The sequence below is a fragment of the Podarcis melisellensis genome, assembly GCF_964234715.1.
Source record: "Podarcis melisellensis genome assembly, chromosome: 12".
NCBI classification, from domain to species: domain Eukaryota; kingdom Metazoa; phylum Chordata; class Lepidosauria; order Squamata; family Lacertidae; genus Podarcis; species Podarcis melisellensis.
In genome coordinates this window covers 41,113,235-41,121,740 of record NC_138544.1, presented here as the reverse complement: position 1 = coordinate 41,121,740, position 8,506 = coordinate 41,113,235, and positions in this window count along the sequence as shown.

Sequence of the window (8,506 nt, the reverse complement as noted above, 5' to 3'; positions counted from 1 at the left end):
GAGCATTAGCTGGCTACTTTAACATTGTCCGGGGAACAACAACGCTAGACTACGAATAAATCTGAGGATCTCTTGTGCTGGACAGGAGATAATGCCTCTTGGAGAACTAACTGCTTTTGAAGAAGAGTGCAATTGGTTTTATCACTTGAAGGTTTTTCTAAAGCTAACCCTTTTGGGAATTCTGACCAATATATAATGATCACCACTGTCTTTACATTCTGGATGAAAGCAAATGCCAACAGATTACTTGTTTCGTTGGCATATGGTGTGTGTCTTGCGTGCACACGTCATTTGTGATTTGAATAATCTTCAGTGTGTAAAAGTATTTGTGTGTGTATGTGCATATATATCTCTGTATATGTATCATAGAATTCTATTACACACACACACACACACACACAATGTGCATTAAGAAAAAAGAAAGGCAGACCTGACTGGGTCTGAATAGTTAAGCTAAGCTTCATTCGGACCCCCATTAAGACTCCTTGAACACTTCCACCTAAGAACCATCAAAGTGCACATTGGATCGGATCTCCGGCTGTTTCTAAACAGTGCTTGCTTCCAGCAGTGGCTTTTTGTAGCGTTGCCTTGGCTTGGATGCCTCCACTTTGCAAATCCTTGGCTTATAGCATGGGGCTGGCTTCCCCAAGAAGCCCTGGAGCATTGCTAGTTGGGGTGCCTGCCCTTTTCTGTCCCCTCTCCCCTTGCTGATTTTTGCTTGCATTCAGCAGCAGCTCAGTTGACCCACAAACCAGCATGGCATGAGCATCTTTGCCCATCTCCACCCAACCTCCCACTTGTTTTGCTGATGGCTTGTTTTGGATGCCAAGGAAGGGAACTCCCTATCTTCCACTCCCTGCCCTTCTTTTGCTTCCCTTGGGTTCTTTGACACATTTCCCAAGCTCTCTCTGTGGCACTTATTTGATCTCCCCGCTTTTCAGACTGAGAATTTGCCAGCTTGGGCAAATCAGTGGTTTTGTTGCCCCAGGTCTATGCAGGGCATAAGTCAGGTGCTTCCCCTCCACCCACAAGCTAAGTTGAAACACTGACATCAGAGTTTTGAGAACCCTGGTATATAGGCCAAGGGTGTTGTGGCAGAAGCTTGTAGGAATTAATGGGAACTGTAAACATAAGTAATGACTAAATTGTCCCATTGATTTCAACAGGGACTGAAGCTGCAATCCTTACTCCGCTTGCCTGGGAGCAAACGCCAAACTGTACTTATTTTGAATAGACATGATTAGCATTATGCTGTAAATTCAGCTAACTTTAACAATACAGCACTGCCCATTCTTACTCAGAAGTAAATCCCATTGAATTTAATATGCTCTCAGGAGTTAGGATTGCGGCATGATCTAGCCCATTGTCAAGAAATAGTTGGGACCAGTGGCGTAGCGTGGGGGGTGCAGGGGGGGCCGGCCGCACCGGGCGCAACATCTGGGGGTTAGGGTTAGGGGGCGCAAATCCACGGGTTAGGGGGCGCAAATTACTTGCCTTGCCCCGGGTGCTGACAACCCACGCTACACCACTGGTTGGGACTCCTGTGTCTTGAAGACAGACTCTTAGAACTGAAAACCAGCAAATAAAGCAAATTGTAGCGACAGGCATGTCTCCTGCTTTTCACACAGTAGGGTGGTGTTCAAAAAGCACCAGCACCCTCGCCTTTTGACTGACAGTGCAATGCTGGGCATGTCTACTCAGAGGTGAACGCCATTGAGGCTTGCTCTGCATCATATTGCAGCCTGAGGTAGCTACATCAGGTGCAGTTTCCCAGAAAGTTCTTTTGCATGAACGAGAGCTGTGCAAAAGCATGGAATGAGTTCTGGCTTGCAAACTTCTGCAAAGAAAAGAGAAGCTGTACACACGAGCCATTTGATGTATAATGTTGGTGAACAATATTGCACTGTGTTTGGGAATCTTTGCCAGTTCTGGTGGTGGTTCAATTTGTGGCTGCAAGACTTCATGTTTGTTAAAATAAACATGTGTTTGGATGCCATGAATGATACATTATTTTATGTTCCTATGGAAAAATACTTCCTTTTCTCTTGAAGATGTTGAATACATTTAAATGTGATGTTTTAGAGGGCAGTAAAGCTGTTTCAAGAACATAGTTTGGTACATCCCATGGGATGAATGTGTAAACTTTTATAAAACAGTTGTGTACGAAGGATTAGTGTTGCTTTTAACCACCTGTTTCCCTTTTTTTAATGGCATACTGTGTATGTTGTAAATAGAACTAGTTATAAAACAACATATCTGTTTCAAAGTTTATATTTAAGGCTCTTTGTATGCAAAATATATTTGTATTAATTTCTTCCACTCCTGATTCCAATAGGACTGGATTAAAGATTTGAAGGTATAAATTCATGTGTTCTTGTGTGCATTTATTCTGTCATTTCTTAGTGTGTGTACCCATTTCTTAGCCTGTGTAAAAACAGTTGCATTCCTGTAGATATGCTACGCCCCCTTTTTGTGGTCAATTTCAAAGCAACTGGGAGGACCATCAATAAAGGAAATCTGCTCACCTTTTCCAGTGGGCAGTGTTGTGGCCTGGCATCCGGCCCCCTGCAGTGATCTGGCGGGGGGGGGGGGGCAGAGTTTGACACCCCCCTTGTGCCATCCCTGCTGCATCCCTGGTGCTGGGCGTGGCCATGCTGTCCAATCAGTGCTGGTAGGGGGCGTGGCCATGGGAAATTTAAACAGTGGCTCAGCCAGGTGCCCTCCTCTCTTGCGCTTTGCCGGATCTCCCAACGCACCAACCCTCTCTTTATGCTTTGCTATGACACAACCTTGCTATGCACAAATGTTTGCCGCCATATTGTTGGAGCCAGGTAGGATTTTTTTCCGCTTGGCAAACTGGCACCAGCCATTTGGTTTTCGCCTACCTTGTAGCAATCGTCACAACTTGGTGAGGTTAGGCATTGGGTCGGCCTTTGGGTGGAGGAGAGGTTGTAGCCTCCGCTGGCGGGTCCTCATTAAGGGTATCCTGTGAATGGGTTCTGGGAGTTCTGCCTGATGCCTGGACGTGGGCTAGGGCCATGCCACAAACCCAACAGGGTGCCCCTATTTGATGTAACTTATAGAGCTTCCCCTATTGGTGGCTTATTCTTAGTTGGACTCCCTGCAGATGGGCAGGAATCGAGATATAGCCTGGCTTCACCCAATGCCTAAGCCAAACAGCTCACATCTGTAACCAATAAAGCTGTGGCCTATTTGAACTCATAAACCTAAATCCTCACGTCCATGTGTTTATTACCCACCAGGGAACTGCAGGTCATGGGGCCTTGGCACGCAATTCATTCTTAGAGTTTCTTATAATGAGAGAGACTCAGCTGAGAACCTGACCTCTGCTGGTTAACTTCAATAGGTCCTCCTAAGTCAGAGATGGAGAACCCGTTGCTCTCCAAGTCTTGCTGGTCTCCAGCTATCATCATCCCTGGCCATTGGATAGATACATGCAAGGTGTGCCAGACTCCCAACTGTGCTCTGTATACAATTTCTTAGGGAATTCCGAACGCCAGCCACTTTCGCTTTCTGGCACCCAAGACACAAAGTAGCACTTCAACTCTGTTTTCCCCTTTAGAAACGAGCTGGGCCCGTCTGCTTCTGCGCAGATCAAAGCAGTGGAAAAGGGCACCAAAAGGCAAAGGAAGGACCAGGTTTTGATTAAATTGGCCAAATTAGCCAAGGTTGGCATAGTCTGCACTGCACTCAGTGACTTGGTGTTCTCTGTTTCCCTGGAGAACTTGGCCTCCAGATTTTTCTCATGGAAAAACTGCTTCTTCACTAAAAGAGCACAGGCTTTTCCATAATGGGTCACGGAGGCTGGTGAGAATTTTGTGCAATGGCACCCAAATTCTCCTAGATAATTTATGCAAAAGCTAAACGCAATCACTTCACGACCACATCTTTGAGAATAACTAGTTTTGGGACATAGTATGCATAGTTAAGCTTAATACACATATAGCGAGAACCAGAGAGGACAGGCAACAGGTAAGGATAATGTCTTCATTCAGGAAAGGAATCTCTCTATAATGTACTGGAGTAATAATGTTCAAGATTATATAAACACATTTGTGTTACTTGGAACCTTGTGATATCAATTTATTATGTTTGGTTTTGGTATGGAAACTTGTTCTCATATGCTTAGTTCTTCTACTTTTATTTTATTTGGCATCCTTTAGTATACTTTATTATGTTTTATTATAAATAAATATATTTTATTATTTATTATAACTAAAGATACGTAAATAAAAACATAGTAAACAGAGATCAAAGTGTCTTCTATGTTTTTTTTATTTAAGAAACCCCTCAAATCTGCTGGCCCCCAAATCTACAGGTGAGGTTGATTACATTTTAGACCAAAGGTAGAAGGAGCAAGAGCAATCTAAAGGCACTCCCATGGCTTCTCTCTTTACTGGGCCAATGAGAAACTGAGGCAGGTTCCTATAGTAGATTGGTTGGTGCTCATTGGCTGAGAAGAGCATTTATCTGAACTGAGCCAAATCTATAAAAAGAGCAGCTTGGAAAGGTTTTGTAAGGATGGCTGTTAGGAAAGCAGTGGACTGCATCCAGAATGAGGCCACCTGTTCAATCTGCCTATAAATTTTTAAGAAGCCTGTAATTTTAGACTGTGGGTGTAATTTTTAAAATGCCTGCATCATCCCATATTGGCAAGGCTCTGATAGTGATGCGTCCTACCTTCAATGCAGGAAGACCATTCCTAATATGAATGCCAGGCTGTTCTGAACTGGAGGCCCCAAGAAGGGCTACAGCAAGTGGTTTGATGCAATGTGAGGTTGGCTTGACTTGTTCACACACCAGCAAATGTTCATGCATCCTTTATGCACAAAGCAGCATACATCAGTTTGTCCAGAACCTCCCATCACACCTGGTCGCTGAGGCCATAGGTAAAGGTAAAGGGACCCCTGACCAATAGGTCCAGTCGTGGCCGACTCTGGGGTTGCAGCGCTCATCTTGCTTTATTGGCGAACCAGAGCAGGTCACGGAAATGCCGTTTACCTTCCCGCCAGAGCGGTTACCTATTTATCAACTTGCACTTTGACGTGCTTTCGAACTGCTAGGTAGGCAAGAGCAGGGACCGAGCAAAAGGAGCTCACCCCGTGGCAGGGATTCAAACCGCCGACCTTCTGATCGGTAAGTCCTAGGCTCTGTGGTTTAACCCACAGCACCACCCACGTCCCAAGAGGCCATAGGTGGCAGCTATCCAAAGCTTCTCCCCTCTCTGGGCCCATCCCCAAGGCTCACAGATAAGCACAGCATCAAAGCAAGCCAATTAGCATACACCAAAGCTAGAAAGCATAAGCATATATGAGCTCATTCTTGCCACAACTACTAATTAGTTTCTGGGTTATCTTGACTACCAAGATGGCATTTGCAGGCCTTCAGGAACATTTCAATTTGCTCCAACACACACAGGCCAAACGGCCAGTTTGGAAACATCCTGGGGCTTCTGAAGCAACGCCAGTTGTGGCATGTCATGGTTGTCATGCGCGAGCTCCACCAGAAGCCCCTGAACCTCTTCCTCAAGGATGACCAAGTACTCCTCTGCTACAAGTGTACCGAATGGAGTGCTCACCTAAGTCACATTTTTGGTCCTTTGGAACCAGCAGATGATGGGTACAAGGATGGAATCTAAATATTTCTAAATCCAAAAAGTAGCAGCAGGAAGTGGTTCTCAGAGGTTTCCCTGAAGCAGGGGATCAGAGGCAAAATCTAGCAAAACCTTTGGAAGATCACACTGGAATACAAGCAATTCTGTCAAGTGATGAAGGACCTGCAGGCTGACGTAACACATCATCAATGAAGAGAGACTTATGACGACCAACTTATCAAGTTATCTGTGCAGAAATCACCAGTGTTGAAAAGCAAATCACTGAGATGGAGAGATAGTCTGTAAACAGCCAGCTTCTGAATTTCTACAGGAAATCAAACAGACCTTGAGCAAGTATGGAATCTTTTCTCTCTGGCCCCACATTCCCTTTAGACTGTGCCATTGTCTCACACAATAAGATGAAACACAATACTGAGAAAACAACAAGTCTTTTTTGTCCTGGACCAAACATATAAATATGCAGGCTGTAACTCCCCCGCCCTTGTCTCAAGACGTGAAACATTTCAAGGGCTTGATTGTGGTGCACCGCAACTGAAAGTGAAGCTGTGTGATCTCTCTTTAAGGAGGCCTTTTGCACAAGACACACTTAGGAAATGTGCAGAGGCCCTGCCATTGCAAGCACAGGCCTTAAAAGCAAACACAAATCTGTATCCAACTAATGTGGATCTAGTGCTGTCAGGGAATCCAAAGTGCACAAAGCATGGTTCTTCACTCAGATACACATTAGTTCTGTTGCCTGTGTGCTGGGCTATGAGAAGCCTGCTTCAGAGAGGCGTTACTGGGAGGTAGAGCTAACTGTCTGAGGTGGACACTGGGCTGTGGGTGTTGCTAAGGAATCTGTCAAAATGAAAGGTGAAATTGCAGTGGAAATGGATGAGGGGATCTGGGCCCTGAAATCAAAACTTACCATATTTTTCGCTCTATAAGATGCACCAGACTACAAGACGCACCTAGTTTTTGGAGGAGGAAAACAAGATTTTTTTTTTCTTCTGAATCTCAGAAGCCAGAACAGCAAGAGGGATCGCTGTGCAGTGAACACAGCAATCCCTCTTGCTGTTCTGGCTTCTGTGATATCTGCGCAGCCTGCATTCAGGAGGGAAAAAGTGAGTCTTATAGAGCAAAACATACGGTATTTGTCAGTAGGGAGGGGGGTAGGGAGTTCAACTGAATCTGTGTTGATCTGGACTTCAAAAACTGGCGTTTTTGTGTGTGCCAGTTCCAGTAATTTGATTGCCAGTTTCATAATTGTTGCTTTTGCTGGGGACAGAACCTTTCTAATCTCATTGCTGTTGAAATGTCAAGCCCAGATGAAATTATGCACTTGAAGACTTTAGATTTGCGCCTGCTTGCTAGACAGCCCAGCTAGTGTAGTTGGAGCTCACCCAACCATATTGCAGAGAATAGCTCAAGTTGTAAAGCTAAGTTGTTTCTTGGGCAACGTTTTAATAGGATGCTATGTAGATCTCAAAGGTCGTATGGTTTTTTTAGATGCTAAAAGTCCATAAAGTGTTGAAACATTGTTTTGAAAAGGTTGGGTTTTCTGGGCTTTGAGAAGGAAGCTGAACAAGGGGAAATGGAAGCAGGGTGTCCGTGATGTCATGGAGAGGCCCCTTAAAAAGTGAATGAACATTGAGCGTAGCTATTCCATAGTCCATGCTCAGTGTGGGAGCAGCCTTGAGTGAAGCTGAGCTGTGCGTATGTGAGAGAGAGTGCCTGGTGCTTATGATTCAAGAGGTAGCCAGATCTCTCCCACCTCTCTCTCCGAAGATCAGCTGTTTCCGACAATACCAAGGTTGGCATAGTCTGCACTGCACTCAGCGACCTGGTGTTCTTTGTTTCCCTGGAGCACTTGGCCTCCAGATTTTTCTCATGGAAAAACTGCTTCTTCACTAAAGGAGCACAGGCTTTTCCATAATGGGTCATGGAGGCTGGTGAGAATTTGTACCATGGCACTCATCCTCTCAGATAATTTCCACAGAAGCTAAACCCAGTCACTTCATGCCCACGTCCCCAAGTCCAGACTTCGGCTTGCTGTTTCCAGTCATTGGGTTATTCTGGGAGCAGGAAGCATGTGTAAACGAAATAGGCGAATTACATTGCAGGACAACAAAATAATGAAATAAAAGATAGCAAGGAGGGGACTGTGGGTCTTTGTCTAGATATAGCCTAAGGGAGGGGATCCTTTATTTGCTTGAAAATCACGGAATCCCAAATGTGTAGAGTTGGAAGGGTCCATGGCGGTCATCTAGTCCAGCCCCCTGCAATGCAGGAATCTTTCACTTAACATGCTCTAGTTATCTCCTGCTTGGACTACTGCAATGCACTCTACGTGGGACTACCTTTGAAGGTGACCCGGAAACTGCAATTAATCCAGAATGTGGCAGCTAGACTGGTGACTTGGAGTGGCCGCCGAGACCATATCACACCAGTCCTGAGAGATCTGCATTGGCTCCCAGTACATTTCTGAGAACAGTTCAAAGTGTTGGTGCTGACCTTTAAAGCCCTAAACGGCCTCGGCCCAGTATACCTGAAGAAGCGTCTCCACCCCCATCGTTCAGCCCGGACACTGAGGTCCAGCGCCGAGGGCCTTCTGGTGTTTCCCTCATTGCGAGGAGGTTACAGGGAACCAGACAGAGGGCCCTCTCGGTAGTGGCGCCCACCCTGTGGAACGCCCTCCCTTCAGATGTGAAGGAAATAAGCAGCAATCTTATCTTTAAAAGGTAAAGACGCCGCCTAGTCCAAAAGGCATCTGAAGGCAGCCCTGTTTAGGGAAGTTTTTAATATTTAATGCTGTATTGTTTTTAACACTCGATTGGGAGCTGCCCAGAGTGGCTGGGGAAACTCGGCCAGATGGGTGGGGTATAAATAATA